This window comes from Bombina bombina, chromosome 4 (assembly GCF_027579735.1).
Source record: "Bombina bombina isolate aBomBom1 chromosome 4, aBomBom1.pri, whole genome shotgun sequence".
In the NCBI taxonomy this organism is placed as follows: Eukaryota; Metazoa; Chordata; class Amphibia; order Anura; family Bombinatoridae; genus Bombina; species Bombina bombina.
Window position 1 is genome coordinate 802,567,755 of NC_069502.1, and position 22,394 is coordinate 802,590,148.

At 37.8% G+C, this 22,394-nt stretch overlaps 1 protein-coding gene across 1 annotated transcript in view; it reads left to right on the forward strand.

The window, feature by feature from the left end:
* The first annotated feature begins 21,472 nt into the window (after positions 1–21,472).
* LOC128657877 (gastrula zinc finger protein XlCGF26.1) overlaps positions 21,473–22,394 on the forward strand; it is a 138,780-nt gene continuing 137,858 nt past the window's right edge. The window contains exon 1 of the mRNA XM_053712306.1: positions 21,473–21,594. The gene's annotated coding sequence lies outside the window, so the exon portion shown is untranslated. The remainder of the gene's footprint in view (positions 21,595–22,394) is intronic.

The following is a 22,394-nucleotide window of genomic DNA, read 5'->3' on the forward strand; positions in this document are numbered from 1 at the left end:
AGAGTCATTCTCAAGAATGAAAAAGTTTTCATTTAATATTATAATCACATGATGCATTTGAGGGTTAAAAGTTGTTATTAACCTTGGAGTGATATTGGAGCTGTCTTTCTTTTTAGGGTGAACAAGTGTTTCTCTTTCAGTTTTTAAGGCTTTGAATTTTGCCTTTTTAACAGACCTTTTACTATAACCCCTTTGAAGTAGTCTTGCCATTAATTGTTTACTCTCATTTTCAAAGATTGAAGTATCTGAACAATTACACTTGAGTCGCAGAAACTCACCATAAGGTATTGCCTTCAGTGTACTGCTTGGGTGTGCACTTGTCTCATGTAGTAATGTATTAGTTGACGTTTCTTTTCTGAACATTTTAGTTTGAATAGTTCCATCTGGATTTTTGGTTATTGTAAGGTCCAGGAAGTTAATTTCTTGTAGTTCTGCTTGGTATGTTAATTTAATGTTTAGGTTATTTGTATTGAGTTCTGATAAGAACTCATCTAACATTTTGCGTGTGCCTTCCCATATGAAGCGCACATCATCAATGTACCTTAGCCAGAGTACTACATGATTTGTAAATTGTTCCATGTTGTCTGTGAAAACATTTTTTGTTCCCAAAAACCCAAGAATAAATTGGCATACGTCGGGGCACACGAGGTGCCCATTGCCGTTCCTTGTGTCTGCAGAAAGAAACAGTCTTTGAATGTGAATATATTGTGAGTTAGTACAAATTTCAGGAGTGAAATGACAAATTCATTATGTTCCTTGTTATCAGATGCATTTGTGGATAAAAAATACTTGATTGCTTGTATACCGTCTTCATGTCTAATACTGGTATACAAGAATTCCACGTCTGCAGTGATAAGCCATGTATCATGTTTGAGATGTAAACTTTGTAAGATTTGTAATACTTCCATTGTATCACAGACATAAGATGGTAAGGTGGTCAGATATTCTCTTAATCTCTGATCTACATATTTACTTGCAGCCTCCGTTAGATTGTTATTACCGGATACTATTGGTCATCCGGGAGGTTTGATTAAGTTTTGATGTACTTTTGGCAAGAAATATATAGTTGCAAGAGTGGGATTTTTCTGTATTAGAAAATACTTTTCAGTTTTAGAGATAACCCCATCTTTCCATGTTCTTACAATGAATTTGTTATATTGATCCATAAATTCTGTTTGAGGATTAGAGAACAACTTTTTATAGCAATCTTGATTTGTTAATCGTCTCATTGCTTCTTCTACATAATCTTTTTTGGACCACAGGACAATATTTCCGCCCTTGTCAGAGGGCTTTATGATCACATATGTCCATGTTTTTATATCCTTCAGAGCGTTTATTTCAGAATGAGTAAGGTTGTTGTTCACATTATAAATAGGTAGTTGTTCAATTTTATTGCATACAATCTGTGAGAATACATTGACTTGTGGTGGTGATAACGCTGTGGGGGGCATAAAGGTGGATTTAGGTTTCAAATCCTTTTTCCAAGAGAATACTTGAGTATCAATATCTGATTCACTTAAAATATCTTCCAAATCTCTTAGTGAATCCAGCTCATCGTTAGATAAAGAGGGATCAGTTTTGTGAGAGTACATCTTTTTAAGTAAGAGTTTACGTGTAAATAGATGTATGTCTTTGATTATTTCAAACTTGTTGAGTTTATTAGTGGGACAGAAAGTCAGGCCTTTAGACAAAACTTTTTCATGGTTAGTACTCAGGACATGATCACTCAGATTGATAATTCTCATGAGTCCTGATTTTCGTAAACGGACTCATCTCTCTCTTTCTCTCTGATTGTCTCTGAGGCCCTGTGTTTTTCCTTTTGTTGCCCCTTGTTTTGTTCATTTGTGTCGAGTTTTGCGCCTGTTGTTGCCTGTTTCTTAATGCTAAAAAAAGACACCTGATTTAGAGTTTGTGGTGTTATCAATGAGGAGCTGGATTGAGCTTCAGGTGTTAATAAGTCTCTTGTCGTTGGCTCAATATCATCTCTATTGCTTTCATTGTCTGAAATGTCAGTCTCTGTGTCTGTTCCACTATCATTCTCTCTAAAACCATTTCTATTAGACCTAGATCTATTAAAGGTATGGTTTCTCCATCTATAAACTCTCTGATGTTGAAAATCATCTATATCTCTCTGTAATTTTTGTTTCTTAATCTGGATTAATTCACTTTCTAATTTATCAAGTTCTTTTTGATACGTTTGGAAAGTTTCCACAAAGTTGAATTTCTCCTCAAATTTTTTTAAAATTTCATTTTGTTTTTTTATTTCTGCATCCAGATTATTTAACTCCAAGGTGTCATGTTTTTTTAGAATTTGAATAAGTTTGAGTGAGCATTCCGTTACGGTGCCCACCCATTCTTTAACTAATTCTTCATTGTGTAAAGTGAAAGCTGGAAACATTTTTATTCTGAGACCTCTAGGTATTATACCACGTTCTGCATACTTATCAAAAAAATGCCAGTTCCACCATATTTTTGTATGTTTATATAAGGTTTGGTGTAATTGGCATAGTGTGTTATTGAGTTCATCTTTTGTTATTTGAATATCTTTAATATTTGGTTTATCAAATAATTGGTTTAATTCCTTTAGTCTCTTTTCTTGTCTTAAAATTAAATCTTGTTGAAGATTCATATTGGTTAGACTTTTGTACCCTCAAAAAGAAATACTAGGATATACCTAGCAATGGTAAGTATTCGGTAAGGAAAAAATGAGGGAGGATGGGATTGAACAAATAAGAATTATAGGGCTAAATAATTGTTGCACCAATGCGCTGGCCCTTTAATTCTAGAGTTAAGCTAGAAATATACACATGCATGTACCATTAATGCAAAAAAGAGATTTGCAAAAAAAAAGGAAAGGCTGCTTATCTCTAAGTGAATATATCAACAAAATCCCATAAGTATAAGGAATCAATTTATTTTTGTAATAAAATTTGTCTCAAAAAACAAACTCATACTAGGCAAAACTTTATTTGAGACAAAGGGTTAAGTCCAGCAGGACTCATACAAACACTCACACACACACTGGTTAAAATTAGCTCAAGCTCACAGACAGGATAATTATTTATCTGATATGCAATCGAAAAAATATAATGAGTTGACTGCAATCTGTAGACGTGGCTGCAGTAGTGAGTCAATTACGTTGCATATGCAAATGACACTCCAATCATTGTTTGCATTACTATTCGACACTAGCATAACCTGTCAGTTATAACATAACCCAGCACTGTGACTCAATACATAAATCCCCCAATTGCCAAATAAGTATAGTTAGAAAGTTGCAAGCAATAAGTTATTTCAAGCACAATAATGAAAGCGACCAGGTGGATACAAAGTATTATCTTGCTACAAAAAGCCTCTTCTATAGCGGAGGCTATAATTAACGTTATGCTATTGTGAGCGCTCACAATAATGTCTAATATTTCTTAATATATGCTCAATCGAATTTAACGCAGTATAATATTAACATAGTCTCCGATATAGTAGAGACTTTTCTTGTTTAGTCCGGTGTTCATTTTTTCAATCAGCCAGCATAACGTTAATTATAGCCTCCGCTATAGAAGAGGCTTTTTGTAGCAAGATAATACTTTGTATCCACCTGGTCGCTTTCATTATTGTGCTTGAAATAACTTATTGCTTGCAACTTTCTAACAATACTTATTTGGCAATTGGGGGATTTATGTATTGAGTCACAGTGCTGGGTTATGTTATAACTGACAGGTTATGCTAGTGTCGAATAGTAATGCAAACAATGATTGGAGTGTCATTTGCATATGCAACGTAATTGACTCACTACTACAGCCACGTCTACTCTAAGACACATTGTGCCATAATTAGATTCTTAAACCTCCTTGCCACAATAATATATACTACATGCTTGCATAAGTTACTAAGCAATCGATCGGTCAAGTGTATATTTACTATTGGTACAAATCTTAAAACTCTGGCCATTAAAACTTGATACACCACCTAAACGATTATATTCATTGTGTTAACTCTCCTGCACTATAGCTAAAATAATGCAATCTTAATACAATTATATATGAGGGATATACTTAAAATTACTAGGCAGATTGCAGTCAACTCATATTTTTTCGCATATCAGATAAATAATTATCCTCTCTGTGAGCTTGAGCTAATTTTAACCAGTGTGTGTGAGAGTGTTTGTATGAGTCCTGCTGGACTTAACCCTTTGTCTCAAATAAAGTTTTGCCTAGTATGAGTGTTGTTTTTTGAGACAAATTTTATTACAAAAAAAAATTGATTCCTTACACTTATGGGATTTTGTTGATATATTCACTTAGAGATAAGCAGCCTTTCCTTTTTTTTGCAAATCTCTTTTTTGCATAAGTGAGAGTGAAGAGACTAGAGGGTGTGTGTGTACCATTTATATAAATCAGAGGGTGAGAGTGAAGAGACTAGAGGGTGTGTGTACCATTTACATAAATCAGAGGGTGAGAGTGAAGAGACTAGAGGGTGTGTGTGTATCATTTACATAAATCAGAGGGTGAGAGTGAAGAGACTAGAGGGTGTGAGTGTGTGTGTACCATTTACATAAATCAGAGGGTGAGAGTGAAGAGACTAGAGGGTGTGTGTGTGTACCATTTACATAAATCAGAGGGTGAGAGTGAAGAGACTAGAGGGTGTGTGTGTACCATTTAAATAAATCAGAGGGTGAGAGTGAAGAGACTAGAGGGTGTGTGTGTACCATTTACATAAATCAGAGAGTGAGAGTGAAGAGACTAGAGGGTGTGTGTGTGTACCATTTACATAAATCAGAGGGTGAGAGTGAAGAGACTAGAGGGTGTGTGTGTGTACCATTTATATAAATCAGAGGGTGAGAGTGAAGAGACTAGAGGGTGTGTGCGTACCATTTACATAAATCAGAGGGTGAGAGTGAAGAGACTAGAGGGTGTGTGTGTGTACCATTTATATAAATCACAGGGTGAGAGTGAAGAGACTAGAGGGTGTGTGTGTGTGTACCATTTATATAAATCAGAGGGGGAGAGTGAAGAGACTAGGGGGTGTGTGTGTGTACCATTTATATAAATCAGAGGGTGAGAGTGAAGAGACTAGAGGGTGTGTGTGTGTACCATTTACATAAATCAGAGGGTGAGAGTGAAGAGACTAGAGGGTGTGTGTGTGTGTGTGTGTACCATTTATATAAATCAGAGGGTGAGAGTGAAGAGACTAGAGGGTGTGTGCGTACCATTTACATAAATCAGAGGGTGAGAGTGAAGAGACTAGAGGGTGTGTGTGTGTACCATTTATATAAATCACAGGGTGAGAGTGAAGAGACTAGAGGGTGTGTGTGTGTGTACCATTTATATAAATCAGAGGGGGAGAGTGAAGAGACTAGGGGGTGTGTGTGTGTACCATTTATATAAATCAGAGGGTGAGAGTGAAGAGACTAGAGGGTGTGTGTGTGTACCATTTACATAAATCAGAGGGTGAGAGTGAAGAGACTAGAGGGTGTGTGTGTACCATTTATATAAATCAGAGGGTGAGAGTGAAGAGACTAGAGGGTGTGTGTGTATGTACCATTTATATAAATCAGAGAGCGAGAAAGAAGAGACTAGAGTGTGTGTGTGTGTACCATTTACATAAATCAGAGGGTGAGAGTGGAGAGACTAGAGGGTGTGTGTGTTTACCATTTACATAAATCAGAGGGTGAGAGTGGAGAGACTAGAGGGTGTGTGTGTGTGTTTACCATTTACATAAATCAGAGGGTGAGAGTGGAGAGACTAGAAGGTGGGTGTGTGTGTGTGTGTGTACCATTTACATAAATCATAGGGTGAGAGTGAAGAGACTAGAGGGTGTGTGTGTATGTACCATTTATATAAATCAGAGGGTGAGAGTGAAGAGACTAGAGGGTGTGTGTGTGTGTACCATTTATATAAATCAGAGGGTGAGAGTGAAGAGACTAGAGGGTGTGTGTGTGTACCATTTACATAAATCAGAGGGTGAGAGTGGAGAGACTAGAGGGTGTGTGTGTACAATTTACATAAATCGGAGGGTGAGAGTGAAGAGACTAGAGGGTGTGTGTGTGTACCATTTACATAAATCAGAGGGTGAGAGTGGGTGTGTGTATATAACATTTACATAAATCAGAGGGTGAGAGTGGAGAGACTAGAGGGTGTGTGTGTACAATTTACATAAATCAGAGGGTGAGAGTGAAGAGACTAGAGGGTGTGTGTGTGTGTGTACCATTTATATAAATCAGAGGATGAGAGTGGAGAGACTAGAGGGTGTGTATGTACCATTTATATAAATCAGAGGGTGAGAGTGGAGAGACTAGAGGGTGTGTGTGTACCATTTATATAAATCAGGGGGTGAGACTGAAGAGTCTAGAGGGTGTGTGTATGTACCATTTATATAAATCAGAGGGTGAGAGTGAAGAGACTAGAGGGTGTGTGTGTATGTACCATTTACATAAATCAGAGGGTGAGAGTGGAGAGACTAGAAGGTGGGTGTGTGTGTGTATGTACCATTTACATAAATCAGAGGGTGAGAGTGGAGGGACTAGAGGGTGTGTGTATGTACCATTTATATAAATCAGAGGGTGAGAGTGAAGAGACTAGAGGGTGTGTGTGTATGTACCATTTATATAAATCAGAGGGTGAGAGTGAAGAGACTAGAGGGTGTGTGTGTGTGTACCATTTATATAAATCAGAGGGTGAGAGTAGAGAGACTAGAGGGTGTGTGTGTGTACCATTTATATAAATCAGAGGGTGAGAGTGAAGAGACTAGAGGGTGTGTGTGTGTGTACCATTTATATAAATCAGAGGGTGAGAGTGAAGAGACTAGAGGGTGTGTGTGTGTGTACCATTTACATAAATCAGAGGGTGAGAGTGAAGAGACTAGAGGGTGTGTGTATATACCATTTATATAAATCAGAGAGTGAGAGTGAAGAGACTAGAGGGTGTGTGTGTGTGTACCATTTATATAAATCAGAGGGTGAGAGTGGAGACTAGAGGGTGTGTGTGTGTACCAATTACATAAATCAGAGGGTGAGAGTGAAGAGACTAGAGGGTGTGTGTGTGTGTACCAATTACATAAATCAGAGGGTGAGAGTGAAGAGACTAGAGGGTGTGTGTGTGTGTACCATTTATATAAATCAGAGGGTGAGAGTGAAGAGACTAGAGGGTGTGTGTGTATGTACCATTTATATAAATCAGAGGGTGAGAGTGAAGAGACTAGAGGGTGTGTGTGTGTGTACCATTTATATAAATCAGAGGGTGAGAGTGAAGAGACTAGAGGGTGTGTGTGTGTGTACCAATTACATAAATCAGAGGGTGAGAGTGAAGAGACTAGAGGGTGTGTGTGTGTGTACCATTTATATAAATCAGAGGGTGAGAGTGAAGAGACTAGAGGGTGTGTGTGTGTGTACCATTTATATAAATCAGAGGGTGAGAGTGAAGAGACTAGAGGGTGTGTGTGTATGTACCATTTATATAAATCAGAGGGTGAGAGTGAAGAGACTAGAGGGTGTGTGTGTGTACCATTTATATAAATCAGAGGGTGAGAGTGAAGAGACTAGAGGGTGTGTGTACCATTTATATAAATCAGAGGGTGAGAGTGAAGAGACTAGAGGGTGTGTATGTGTGTACCATTTACATAAATCAGAGGGTGAGAGTGAAGAGACTAGAGGGTGTGTGTGTACCATTTATATAAATCAGAGGGTGAGAGTGGAGAGACTAGAGGGTGTGTGTATACCATTTATATAAATCAGAGGGTGAGAGTGAAGAGACTAGAGGGTGTGTGTGTGTGTACCATTTATATAAATCAGAGGGTGAGAGTGGAGACTAGAGGGTGTGTGTGTGTACCAATTACATAAATCAGAGGGTGAGAGTGAAGAGACTAGAGGGTGTGTGTGTGTGTACCAATTACATAAATCAGAGGGTGAGAGTGAAGAGACTAGAGGGTGTGTGTGTGTGTACCATTTATATAAATCAGAGGGTGAGAGTGAAGAGACTAGAGGGTGTGTGTGTATGTACCATTTATATAAATCAGAGGGTGAGAGTGAAGAGACTAGAGGGTGTGTGTGTGTGTACCATTTATATAAATCAGAGGGTGAGAGTGAAGAGACTAGAGGGTGTGTGTGTGTGTACCAATTACATAAATCAGAGGGTGAGAGTGAAGAGACTAGAGGGTGTGTGTGTGTGTACCATTTATATAAATCAGAGGGTGAGAGTGAAGAGACTAGAGGGTGTGTGTGTGTGTACCATTTATATAAATCAGAGGGTGAGAGTGAAGAGACTAGAGGGTGTGTGTGTATGTACCATTTATATAAATCAGAGGGTGAGAGTGAAGAGACTAGAGGGTGTGTGTGTGTACCATTTATATAAATCAGAGGGTGAGAGTGAAGAGACTAGAGGGTGTGTGTACCATTTATATAAATCAGAGGGTGAGAGTGAAGAGACTAGAGGGTGTGTATGTGTGTACCATTTACATAAATCAGAGGGTGAGAGTGAAGAGACTAGAGGGTGTGTGTGTACCATTTATATAAATCAGAGGGTGAGAGTGGAGAGACTAGAGGGTGTGTGTATACCATTTATATAAATCAGAGGGTGAGAGTGAAGAGACTAGAGGGTGTTGTGTGTGTGTGTGTGTGTACCATTTACATAAATCAGAGGGTGAGAGTGAAGAGACTAGAGGGTGTGTGTGTACCATTTATATAAATCAGAGGGTGAGAGTAAAGAGACTAGAGGGTGTGTGTGTGTACCATTTATATAAATCAGAGGGTGAGAGTGAAGAGACTAGAGGGTGTGTGTGTACCATTTATATAAATCAGAGGGTGAGAGTAAAGAGACTAGAGGGTGTGTGTGTGTACCATTTACATAAATCAGAGGGTGAGAGTGAAGAGACTAGAGGGTGTGTGTGTATACCATTTACATAAATCAGAGGGTGAGAGTGAAGAGACTAGAGGGTGTGTGTGTACCATTTATATAAATCAGAGGGTGAGAGTAAAGAGACTAGAGGGTGTGTGTGTGTACCATTTATATAAATCAGAGGGTGAGAGTGAAGAGACTAGAGGGTGTGTGTATGTACCATTTACATAAATCAGAGGGTGAGAGTGGAGAGACTAGAGGGTGTGTGTGTACCATTTACATAAATCAGAGGGTGAGAGTGAAGAGACTAGAGGGTGTATGTGTATGTACCATTTACATAAATCAGAGGGTGAGAGTGAAGAGACTATAGGGTGTGTGTGTATGTACCATTTACATAAATCATAGGGTGAGAGTGAAGAGACTAGAGGGTGTGTGTGTATGTACCATTTACATAAATCAGAGGGTGAGAGTGGAGAGACTAGAGGGTGTGTGTGTGTACCATTTATATAAATCCGAGGGTGAGAGTGAAGAGACTAGAGGGTGTGTGTGTACCATTTATATAAATCAGAGGGTGAGAGTGAAGAGACTAGAGGGTGTGTGTGTGTGTGTACCATTTATATAAATCAGAGGGTGAGAGTGAAGAGACTAGATGGTGTGTGTGTACCATTTATATAAATCAGAGGGTGAGAGTGAAGAAACTAGAGGGTGTGTGTGTGTGTACCATTTATATAAATCAGAGGGTGAGAGTGAAGAGACTAGAGGGTGTGTGTACCATTTATATAAATCAGAGGGTGAGAGTGAAGAGACTAGAGGGTGTGTGTGTACCATTTATATAAATCATAGGGTGAGAGTGAAGAGACTAGAGGGTGTGTGTATGTACCATTTACATAAATCAGAGGGTGAGAGTGAAGAGACTAGAGGGTGTGTGTGTGTACCATTTACATAAATCAGAGGGTGAGAGTGAAGAGACTAGAGGGTGTGTGTATGTACCATTAATATAAATCAGAGGGTGAGAGTGGAGAAACTAGAGGGTGTGTGTGTACCATTTATATAAATCAGAGGGTGAGAGTGGAGAGACTAGAGGGTGTGTGTGTGTGTACCATTTATATAAATCAGAGGGTGAGAGTGAAGAGACTAGAGGGTGTGTGTGTGTGTACCATTTATATAAATCAGATGGTGAGAGTGAAGAGAATAGAGGGTGTGTGTACCATTTATATAAATCAGAGGGTGAGAGTGAAGAGACTAGAGGGTGTGTGTGTACCATTTACATAAATCCGAGGGTGAGAGTGAAGAGACTAGAGGGTGTGTGTGTGTGTACCATTTATATAAATCAGAGGGTGAGAGTGAAGAGACTAGAGGGTGTGTGTGCGTAGCATTTACATAAATCAGAGGGTGAGAGTGAAGAGACTATAGGGCGTGTGTGTACCATTTACATAAATCAGAGGGTGAGAGTGAAGAGACTAGAGGGTGTGTGTACCATTTACATAAATCAGAGGGTGAGAGAGAAGGGAAGGTAGGTTTATGTACCAAATAGATTTTAGCATTGCAATCTGTCTGTACTGAGGTTCATTATTTTTATAGGGTGAAATGATATCAGAATCAGGTGGGTTTTTTTTTAAAGTGTGAAGCTTATACCATAGATCACTCACTTGCAGAGACATCTGATGGCTTAATATCCTGTACAAGTTCTCCTTGTGCTCCTGTGTCTAGATTTTCATCTCTGTGACCTGTTAGTTCTAATAGAGAATAAAATGAGTTTATTTTGCTAATTAAACAATGTACAATGTACTCTATTAGAATTGTTTAAAGCTGATCTGATGCTGGATAAAGCTACATTTCTCTATCAGCCAATGCGCATTACAACCTAAGAATGTGACGTGCATTTCCTGCTAGTCTGTTGCTTAAAGTGATGGTTAAGTCTCCCCTTTATAAAATCAGATGCGGAATGTTAGTGATATTTTAAATGGAGTTTAATTCATCGGTTGTAATGAAGATGCGCTATAAAACTTACTTTTTATTATAGATATGAAGTTCAGATAGCTCGCGCCCGCCGTTCAAAATTACATTTTTCTGTGCGCTAACGGTTTCAATTGTTCTCCAATCAGCGCTCTAGCTACAACAAAAGTTACATATGGGGAGAGCGCTGATTGTACAACAATTCAAACCGTTAACTCACAGAAAATTTGACTTTTGAAGTTGGAAGCGGAGCATTTGAATTTCATATCTATATTAAAAAGTTATTGCGCATCTTCATTACCACTGATGACTTAAACTCCATCCAAAATATCACTAACGTTACAGATCTGTTTTTATAAAGGGAGAGTTTATCATCACCTTAAATAAATTTGTGCATATAAAAATATTCATATACAATTGCATTACTATCCCTGACAAACGTTTTGCCTCTCACACCCTTGTAAAAAATGTTTTGATATTTATTGGGTATAAAACTTGTTTATAATCAGACAGCTCATTAGATTAACACACATGACGGATTGTAGATTTACACTCTGTCAGTTACTTCTGTAGTGTTTGTGCATTTCCTGAGTGAGATATTTATTACTACACAGCGTTACCTGAGCTCTCATTTCCTGGGATCTCCATAGTCCTTACTGCTTGGTGAGTCTCCATCATGACGTCCTTGTAAAGCTCCTTGTGTCCCTCTATATACTCCCACTCCTCCATAGAGAAATAAACAGCAACATCCTCACACTTTATAGGCACCTGAAACACACACAACTCATTCAGCGCTGACACAGGGACTGGTTCTGTCACACACTTTTACTGACAGAGCCAGGATAATGTTATTGAGAACATCCAGAGACACAGACATAAGTTAGGAAAATATTCAAAGGGACAGATAGGTAAGTAAAGAGTTACTGAGTCCTGGCACTAGTATAATGCCCCATTCCCCAGCAGTGTGCACCTCTATAATCAGTCGGTGAATGCTGCTGAAAAGGGGGGGGGGGATGGATTTTTCCTGTAATGGTGAAATTCTATAGAGAACATTTTCCAACCAAAGACCAAGGGTTCGAATGTGACCTTTAGAGACAAATATATGCCACCACTAACCAGAACAAACTATTAGAATCTAGATTACAAGTCAAGAGAGACTTTGGTCCGTGTTATAGTATTTCTCAATTTGGTATTAGAATTCACTGGTTAAAATATTTCTGAAAAACTTATTTGTTGAGGGCAACTTAGTTAGTCCATCATATGCTTATGAGATGCGCTAAATAACGTGCTGGCCAAACTTAGGATAATATTACCAGCTGAATATCACGTGCACAATGCATAGAATGATAAACTTTTAATATCGCTTTTTAAAAGCTGTAAACTGTTACAGTGAACTGGCATTATAAGCTCCATAACCCCTCGGCAATAAACACATAAAATGACACACCCTTATAACATTTAACCTCTTAATTGACAGGACCCACTACAATAATTCCCCACAACCACTATACCCCCTAACAGCCATTTTTTAGGTGCTTGTAACTTTTCTTTGCATAAACAAATTTCTTTGAAATGTGCCAGCAGCTTTGTGGGCATCCTCAGTGATAAGAAATGCTAAAAACTTTACATAAATATTTGAATATTTTTGGTCTAATATAATAATATATTTTGGATGTTTTGTTTTTCAGATTACCCTTGCTTTTTAAAGTATATACACAAAGATACATATGTTTGGTCCTTAGTATGAAAAGGTTATGTACCCCATGTATAGAATGAGCGAGGGCATGTTAGGCTGCAATCAGCATATTCTAATCATTACAAACCATGTAAATATGTGTAAATAAACAAATACAGCCAGTGACAGGGACATGCAGCTGTTATTATGACATATTCCATCACCTCCCCTGTCAGCAGGTACATGATCTGCAGGGTGTGGGTCAGTATCCTCTCTGTTGTCATCTTGTCCCCGGTCATGTGACTCGCTGTCAGTGAGTTAGTCACACGCTGCAAGAATGAAACATAAAAATATCACTGACCCCTCTCACATCACTTGTGTGTATCCCGTTATCACATTCCCCATCTCATCATGGTCACATGGAAAACCATTGCAAAATATCTGCACCTACAGTAAATATTGTATATATTCACAGTATATATCAGGAATTAATTGTTGCATTGCAAAATATCTGCACCTACAGTAAATATTGTATATATGCACAGTATATATCAGGAATTAATTGTTGCATTGCAAAATATCTGCACCTACAGTAAATATTGTATATATGCACAGTATATATCAGGAATTAAGTGTTGCATTGCAAAATATCTGCACACACAAATATTGTATATATGCACACAGTATATATCAGGAATTAAAGGGATATTAAACAGTATGAAACTGTAATATAAGATGTTTAATTATATGTAGCTAAAAAAGACTTTCCAATATACTTTTATTATTTATTTTGTTCCCTTTTCCTGTAATTTAACAAAGACATTTTTTGATTTCTAAATTCCACTGAGTTTCTATAAAGTATGGGAGCTGCCATGTTTGAGCTTAAAGGGACATAAACTCAATTTTTTTCTTTCATGATTCAGATAGAGCATACAATTCTAGCCAAATTTCCAATTTACTTCTGTTACCACATTTTCTTTGTTTTCTTGTTATCCTTTGTTGAAAAGCTGGGATGTAAGCTCATGAGTGTGCACGTGTCCACAACACTATATGGCAGCAGTTTTGCAACAATGTTATACATTAGCAGGAGCACTAGATGACATCACTATTTCCTGTCATGTAGTGCTTCAGGCATGTGCACGCTACCTACCTAGGTATCCCTTCAACAAAGAATAACATGAGAACAAAACAAATTTGATTATAGAAGTAAATTGGAAACTTTTTAAAAATTGTATTATTTATCTAAATAATGAAAGAAAACTTTTGGGTTTACTGTCCCTTTAAGTTGCCCCTTCTCTGTTTTCCTGCTGAAGAGAATTAGAGACAGATATAAAACAGGTAATAAAAGAAGTAATTTCACACAACTTTCAGAGTTTGTCACAGAAAATTTTGCCAGCCGGGTTGCATTATGAAATAGCCGGGTGGCATTATGAAGTGGTGTGTGAGCAGTGTAATATTTTCTATTATTATATAATTTTCTGCATAATTTAGCATAAATGTTTTTAATAATTTGTGATTTTTTTTTTATTTTTATTTTTTTTAATATTAGCTCATTTTAACTTAATATTGGCTAAAATTTTAGCAGGTGGTCAGTAAAACCACCCGTATAGTGCACCTGCTAAAAGGTTGCTAGCTTTATTAACACAAACAGAGATAAATAGAAAAATAGTTTAAACATGGCGGCGTCCATTACTTTATAGAAACTAAAGTCATTTATAGAAATTAAACCTTTAGACATGTATTTTCAATATTTACACTGATATAATTGTAAAGATAAATCTACATAGTATTCTAAGACTAATCTTTGCATTGAAAACATCATAATGTCTAGTATTTATTTACTGTTTAATATTCGTAACACAGTGTAGGAAGGGCGCTACAAAGCAGAGTAAAATGTGTCAAAATGATAATAATAATGTGCTCACGGTACATAAATAATTAATAAAAAATATTATTTTAATTTGGGGTTCAATGTTGATATAAAATTCACTATTAAAACAAAACTCTGAGCAAAAAATAATAAAAGTCTGTATATGATCAGGAGCTGCGGAACAAGGTTTGCGTTAAAAGGTCAAGTCAACCAGTACCTTCATATATTGGTTGATTAAGTACAAGTGGTTATTGGGAGACGTCCCAGGACTTTTGAACCGTAATCCACATTTAAGCTTATGGACTGTCATTTTTGAGGACTTTTAATGTTATAAACTGTGACTCATTTTATGAATAGTGATGTTTTATTATTTTTTGCTCAGAGTTTTGTATTAATAGTGAATTTTATATCAACATTGAACCCCAAATTAAAATATTTGTATTAATTATTTATGTACCGTGCGCACATTATTATTATTATCATTTTGGGGGCGGAGCAAGCTCTGCAACTGAGTGGTCGCTTTTCATCATAGCTCCGGACTTGTCCGGATAATTTATACACTTATGACCGCTCAGTGCAGCGAAAATTTATTCTAAAGTGGCAGTATGTTTTAGGGAGACAACACAAGTGCCCTGCAACCTGATTGTGGAAGGCTCCGGTGGGTCTCAACCCCAACAGCAATAGCAGCGTCTATCAAGGATCAGCCATCTTGCAACCCGCGTGGCACTCCAGCTATACTTGGCAGCGCAATATGGAGGAACTCAGTGTGACTGTGTTAGCTCATCTGGAGGCTTTTGGAGACTTGATAAGCTGCAGATTTGCTGATCTAACTGAAGTGCTTAGGGACTGCACTACATTGCCAACAGCGTTATTGGAAACAAAGACAGACCTGAAGCCTCCAGTGACTACGCAGTGTATCGAGCCAGAAGTCACAAAGAGCTTATATGAACAGGATGATCCTCTTAATATAATGGAGATAGCATTGACGAAGAGGACCTATCCAGACCTACCGGATACACCTAGAGTGAATTTACCCCTGACTGCTCTGGTGGGGACTGTTACTGGCCCTTCTGGTGAAGCCGGGAGCTATAATTTTCTACACGCTGACGTAGATACTTCCCTGCAGGCTTACAAGAGTGACAGCCATACCAAAATCACATCTACAATACCCCATAGCACGGAGGAGCTATGGCGCAGGCGGAGTCTCCTATATCTCTCGGGGGTGAACGGAACGACAAGCCGCGGTGCGGTCAATGAGAGAGCCCTTTCTGTACACAGCATCAAGGTTTGCATAGCAAAGGGTTTATTCCGGTCATTTTACCCTGCATACAGTCCTGATACAGGCACATTAGTTCCCCCCACTGGACTAGACTTGTTTCAGGTGTTCTGGTACCGCCTTGGGGTAGGTTGAACGAGGGATGGTATTTATGGCAGTTAGTGGAGTCTCTCACATGTAAAGGACCGTTCCAAGCTTCAGTACACCATAAGGCTGATAGTACTATATCCCTCTCTTTGCAACTGAGAACTCCATGAGGGTCTTCATATAGACACCTGGTTATACTGCTACTTCTCCCACCCGGGACAAACTCACTTTGTAGACTGTGACAGTGTCTACTATTTATTTCTCTAAACCATTACTAACAGAGACTTACAAATTTCCCTGGTCAAGGTCTCTTCTTTTGTCCTCTTTGTATTTAATAACTTGTATTGCTCTACCCTGGTATATGTTTATACTTTTTTATGTAAGTTGCTCCTAGAATATAGGGTATATACCACCTGTACTCATTCACTTGTAATAGGGTCTTGGATTTCAGCAGTAGACACCCCCAAAGCTCACCCAGCTAACACAGCTGATAATATTATTATTTACATGCATGCACTCTTGTAATCCTTGTCATTGTCGTATGTTAATGGGTAGTAACCTTAATTTATGCATATCTCTCTTAGATTATAAGGCACATGTCATATGTATTCATTTCTTTACACCAGGGGACAGGAATGTAGAGCCAGTTGCCTTCAAGTTGACATGGAATCTGAAAGCATTACTGCAGTGGACCGTGACCTACATTTAGAATAGATAGTTTACTTTTACAGCACAAAAGTGGGTTATATTAATTCATTTAAGACAGATAGACCCAAGTCAATGCATTCAACTGCACCTTTCTAGTGTATTCCAAATAGTTTCTAAGTTACAGGCAAATATTAGGTCTGAACTAACAAAGAGGGCCCCTATTATTGGTTCCTGAGCTTGTAATGTGGAGCTGCTGATCCTCTAAACTTAACTTTGGCGTCTACCTAATCTCTACTTACCTCCATTGGGAGTAATGTTACCCTACTAAAAAGCTATTTTATATAACTACGGGTCTACACATGTGTTAGTCATCACTGACACCCACTAACGCCTTGAAATCTTGTTCCCCTATGATCCATAAAGCACCTAAGAATTTTATTCCCAGAGAGTAGGCCTTTTCTCTTGCTATTAAGCTACATCCCAAGTAGACGTTTACTTTCTGCTTCCTACGTACATGAGTTAGCCTCCTGTGTAGCATATACTCCTATAAGATTTCTCAGCATTCAGGGAATAGGCTAAAGCTAAGCGATAATAAAATTAACTGGGGCTTTATCTAGGTTAAAAAGTTGACTGTACGTTTATTGCACATTGCCCATATTTTGGTTTTACAGTTATATACATATCTGAATATATCCTGCTCTTATATATTTTGTCTCGACTCATATAAGTGCATACTCTAGTTTGATGCTCTTTTTGCATACTGTTTTATCTGTTGAAGATTGGTTTCTTCTGCCCTATCTGACATATTAGAAGATTTACCTGAGGTCATACCCACTGTTTGCAGCCTAATGTTAAGCTAATGACTGAGTGTCAGCTTATGTTGTGCAAACTTTAGGGTTCAAGGTTGCATGTGTAGCCACTACATACCATATCTCAGTAATATAACTCCCTTAACTACACAATTTTACATGTTTGCTGTGTTATGAGGCACCGTTTTCTACTCCCCTGATGAGCTCACTCTTATTGTTTTTTTTTGTTTTTTTTAAATTTACCTAAATAATGTCTATGGTTAATAGCTGCTCTATTCAGAAATATTTAGTCTTGAATTCCTATATCTATTTTTGCTACTTTCATCTATGTTTTATTTGGCTGGTGATATAACGTAATGATATGATGTGGGATAAGTGTTACATGTTGGTCACTGTGACTATTCCTTATTATGCTTGCTCCTCCCATGCTTTACGCTGTTTCTCTTTAAAGCCTTAGCTTAAGTTATAACGTGTAACACTACATGTAGACATCTACCTTGCAATAGATATATAGATCTGGTTTTGATACAGAACCTCACCTCCTTCCCAACATATGAGAATTATAACTTCCAATACCAAATGTTATGGGCCCTGGTGTATATATGTAATTCAAGAGGTCTGACATCTTGTTAACTAAGATATCATGGTTTGTAAGATATATCCCATTTATTTGTACTGTGGATCTTTCACAGATACCAAGTCACCAATAGCCACAAAGCTTATAGCCCATATTTATCTCCCATATGAGAGTCTTGCAACATACTTGATCCCTAGAACCCCTCACTCCTCACAAGCAGTGGGTGTATGTATCCTAACCACTTTGAATAGCTCACAGTACCTTATGTTGCAGCTCTTCTATCTCTTTAAGCCAAATAGTTATCCCCATGTACTCCCCCAGTAGCCACCTAAACAGCACGTTACTCCTTATAGAGCCCATACCTGTAACTATACAATGTACCCTTTAATGGCCCTATCCACACTATCAATTTGGCAAACTAGATAGCTCCGCCCCTCTTCTTCCCCCTCCTTATTTCAATAAGAGCGGCTCTGGCCCGCTGCACTCCCTTTCCCCCTTTTTCTTTTTGACTAACTTGGTCCAAGAGCGACCAAACAACTACTACCCCACACTTGCCACAATTCGACTAAAATAATTAATTATATAAATTCTCTATACGGTAAGGCGTGGGCCACATTTCTTATATATAAAATATAAAACTGAGGTTCCATTATTTTATGTACAAACATTTTTTGTCCTTTACTGATATCCCTGTTTTGCATAGTTAACTATAGCAATCACATATGCCTCCTATCCGTTGCAAAAATCTTTCTTTCCATAAGGGAGAGACGATTACGGGACATAGATGAATTTTCCATGATTATTGTATTTGTCTACCTCTAAAGACGCATAGAATTTACTCTAGGAGCTGTTACATCTTTGTTTCATGGCTATGTTTATGTATTAAGAATGTACCTTTCAGAATTATGTTATCATTGTTAACGGATAAATATGTTATGTAACTTTTCTTACAACCTCAATAAAAAATTAAAGTTTAATTATTATTATCATTTTGACATATTTGACTCTGCTTTGTAGCGCCCTTCCTACACTGTTACGATTGTTATATTTCATATCTTTAGAAAGGAGATATTTTGGGAGAGGCAGTAAGTCAGGAGTATTGCGCAACACTTATATTTTTACTTTTTACAGTTTAACATCCCTTGCAAAATATCTGTGAACACAATAACGTTTTTACATATGCACAGTATTTCTTAGCAATTAAGAGCCGCATTGGAAAAGATCAGCATGCAAAATACATTTTATAAGCATTTAAATGGTCATTTTGTTTTTAACATTCACACTGATTTGCAGTCCAGGGGAAAAACCCTTAATAAGCTTTTTAAATATATCCTTTGCTGTTGAGAATTAAGGAAAAATATAACTAAGCTCCTGCACTGATCAATCAATTACTGTCTAATATGTTGAAAGGTCAGTTTCTGGATTCTGCAAGATTTAGGCTCCAGTATCTTTACGTGCAGTTGAAAAAAAAAAAAACCCCACATACATTATATAGAGATAAATTACAGGATATCCAGGTAACATGCACAATGAAATTACCAGGATGTGAGTAGACTAACCAGCTAGCGGGTGTACGTGCAGGTATTATGTATATATGGAATATGTACACTTGCTTATGGCCATTCTATACAATAGCGCTTCCTCTTCTGCACAAATTACTACTTGTTTATACCATATAAATACCAGTTTATTCTTTATTAGCCTAAGCCTGACATCACTTCATAAGCAACCTAAGCTGCCCCATGGTCTGTGTATGGGAATGATGGAACAAACTACAACAGGCTGTTTGAATTTCTACAAGAGAATATTCACAGAAACATTCTACTTTTTTATATTTGCACAAACACCTTAAAGGGACATTCCGGTCAAAATTGAAATGCACATAGATGAATTACATCTCTGAATAGAAATATACATGTATTGGCAAAAATGCTTCTAGTAAAGTTATCACTGTTTTAGTGTTAACATTTTTATTTGCACATGCATGTAAAGCACAGCTAGATATTCTCAGTGCACCAGCACTAAATACTGCAGCTGCTCAGATAATCAGTGGGGCTTGTATCATGCCAGCAATTAACTATTTGAGTCATTACCAGATGGTATAAGCTCCTTAGGCTCTCTGAGCAAGTGTTGTGTTCAAAATGCTGGTGCATACTTAAATACACTTTTAAAACAGCTATAACTTTTACTAGAAGCATTTTTGCTAATGCATATATATTACAAAACTGCTTCTATTCAAAGCTGAAATGTATCCATGTAAATTCCAATTTTGGCTGGAATGTCCCTTTAAACACTGGCTTCTTCTTTTCCTCTGAGCATCTGTCACTTCTTGTTGCTAAGCAACTAATACACATATTCCCTGCAAGAGGTTACTGTGGTGTCGTTATGTTTTCTCACCTCTCCCGTTAGCAGGTAGAGAATCTCCAGGATGTGATTCAGGATCTGCTCAGGCAGCTTCTTCTTCATCTTGTTCATGGTCAGTAATATTCTGTAACACTAAGACCTGCAGCAGTAGCACATACATGACAGAAATTACACATATAAGAATAATAGCCATACATACACTTATACACACACTGACCTATGCATACATGTGTAGCCCACATATATCTATACAAACTCACATATACACTTCACATACATGTATGCATTCATATACACACACACACCTTATAAAAAAGACAGTTCCATCTGCCACACACACAGCGCCCTCCCCAATACATTATATACAGATATATAGTAAAGAGAGGCTCACTCTGCATATCTCTCTCACACACCCCTTCCAGTACCTTATATACAGATATACACACAGCTGTGTGCTCAGTAATGTATATACAGATATATATTATAAAAAAGTTTATCTCTGCCTTACACACACAGCCCCCTACCCAGCACCTTATATACAGACATATTATAGAGATGATCCTCTATCGCTCACATGCCAACCCCATTCCCAGTACCTTATATACAGGTATATAATATTATAGAGACGCTTCCTCTGCCTCTCACATACAAACCCCATCACCAGTACCTTATATACAGATATATACGATTATGGATTAATCTGCCTCAAACACACACAATCCTCTGCAGTAGCTTATATAGAGGCATTTACTATTTAAGAGATGTTCGTTCTGTGATGCACACATTTCCCCAGTGCTTTATACACAGACACATCACCAGTTAGAAAGTTACTCAGATTTAACCCAAATATCATACTATAAAGAGATCCCCTCTGTCTCACATACAACTCCATCCCCAGTATCTTATATAGTGAAATATAATACTATAGATAGGTTCCTCTGCTTCTCTCACTTTTTCATCCCCAGTACATTATATATTAAAGAGAGGTTCCCTCTTCCTTTCTCACACACACAGCCCCGTCCCCAATACCTTACATATAGATTTATAATATTGTATACACAGGTTCCCTATGCCTCCGTTACACATAATATTGTCGAGAGGTTCCCAATCCCATCTTGTATAGAGATTCCCTCTGCCTCTCACATACGCAATCATGCTGAATCAGCTCCCTGCCAAAGCCTGCTGCCTAATAAACACACACATACCGTCTTAAGTACAGTATATAGAAGTATATACCAATATACAATTATGTATTTGCTCATATTTGCCTTTGTGAAACCGCCATATTGATACTTTTCATTATAGCAACTCGGTCCCTTCGAGCTAAAGGACCTGTGACGTCACAAGACTGCTGCTGTGACCACACAGGAAAGAGGACTGCAGGAAGTTTAAATGCAGCTTCCGGTAGCTCTTAGTGCATTTCAGATCGCTGCACACATCACATGTAGTTATTGTTGTATGTAAAAAGCTTTTTCCGTCTCAGCACTCAGTACAGTGGTTTCATGTAGGTAACTGTGTATGTCAGATTGAAGACCTTTTTAATAATAACTATTTAAAACGTACTGCAGGCGATTTTGTATGTGAAGCAGAGATAACTTCCATATACAATTATATATCTGTATTTAAGGTACTGCCTGTGTGTGTGGAAGAGGGAACATGTGTATAATATTGTATAACTGTATATAAGGTACTGGGGAGGGGACTGTGTGTGTGTGAAACAGAAATAACCTCCATAGTCCATACACAATTGTATATCTGTATATAATGTACAGAGGAGGGGGCTGTGTGTGTGTGGGGGAACCTCTCTATAATATTTTGTAACTGTATATAAGTTGCTGGGGATGGGGCTGTGTGTGTGAGGAAAAGAGAACATCTATAATATTGTAAAACAGTATACAAGGTACTGGGGAGGTGGCTTGTGAGAGAGAGAGGAAACTTATGTAATATTATATGTTTGTATATAATGTACTGGGGAGGGGGTCTGTGTGGGACAGAGGGAATCTCTTTATAATATTAGTTATGTGTTTATAAGATACTGTGGATGGGGGGCTTTGTGTATGTGAGGCAGAGGGAACCTCTCTATAACATTATACAACTTTATGGGGGCTCTGTGTGTGAGGTAGATGGAACCTTTCAATAATATTATATATTTTTATATGACATACTGGGGGGCTGTGTGTGAGACAGAGTGAACCTTTCTAGAAATATTTTATATCTGCATATAAGATACTGATGAGGTGGCTTTGTTTAAAGCAGAGAAAACCTTTATATAAAAATTTGTATCTGTATATAAGGTACTATCGA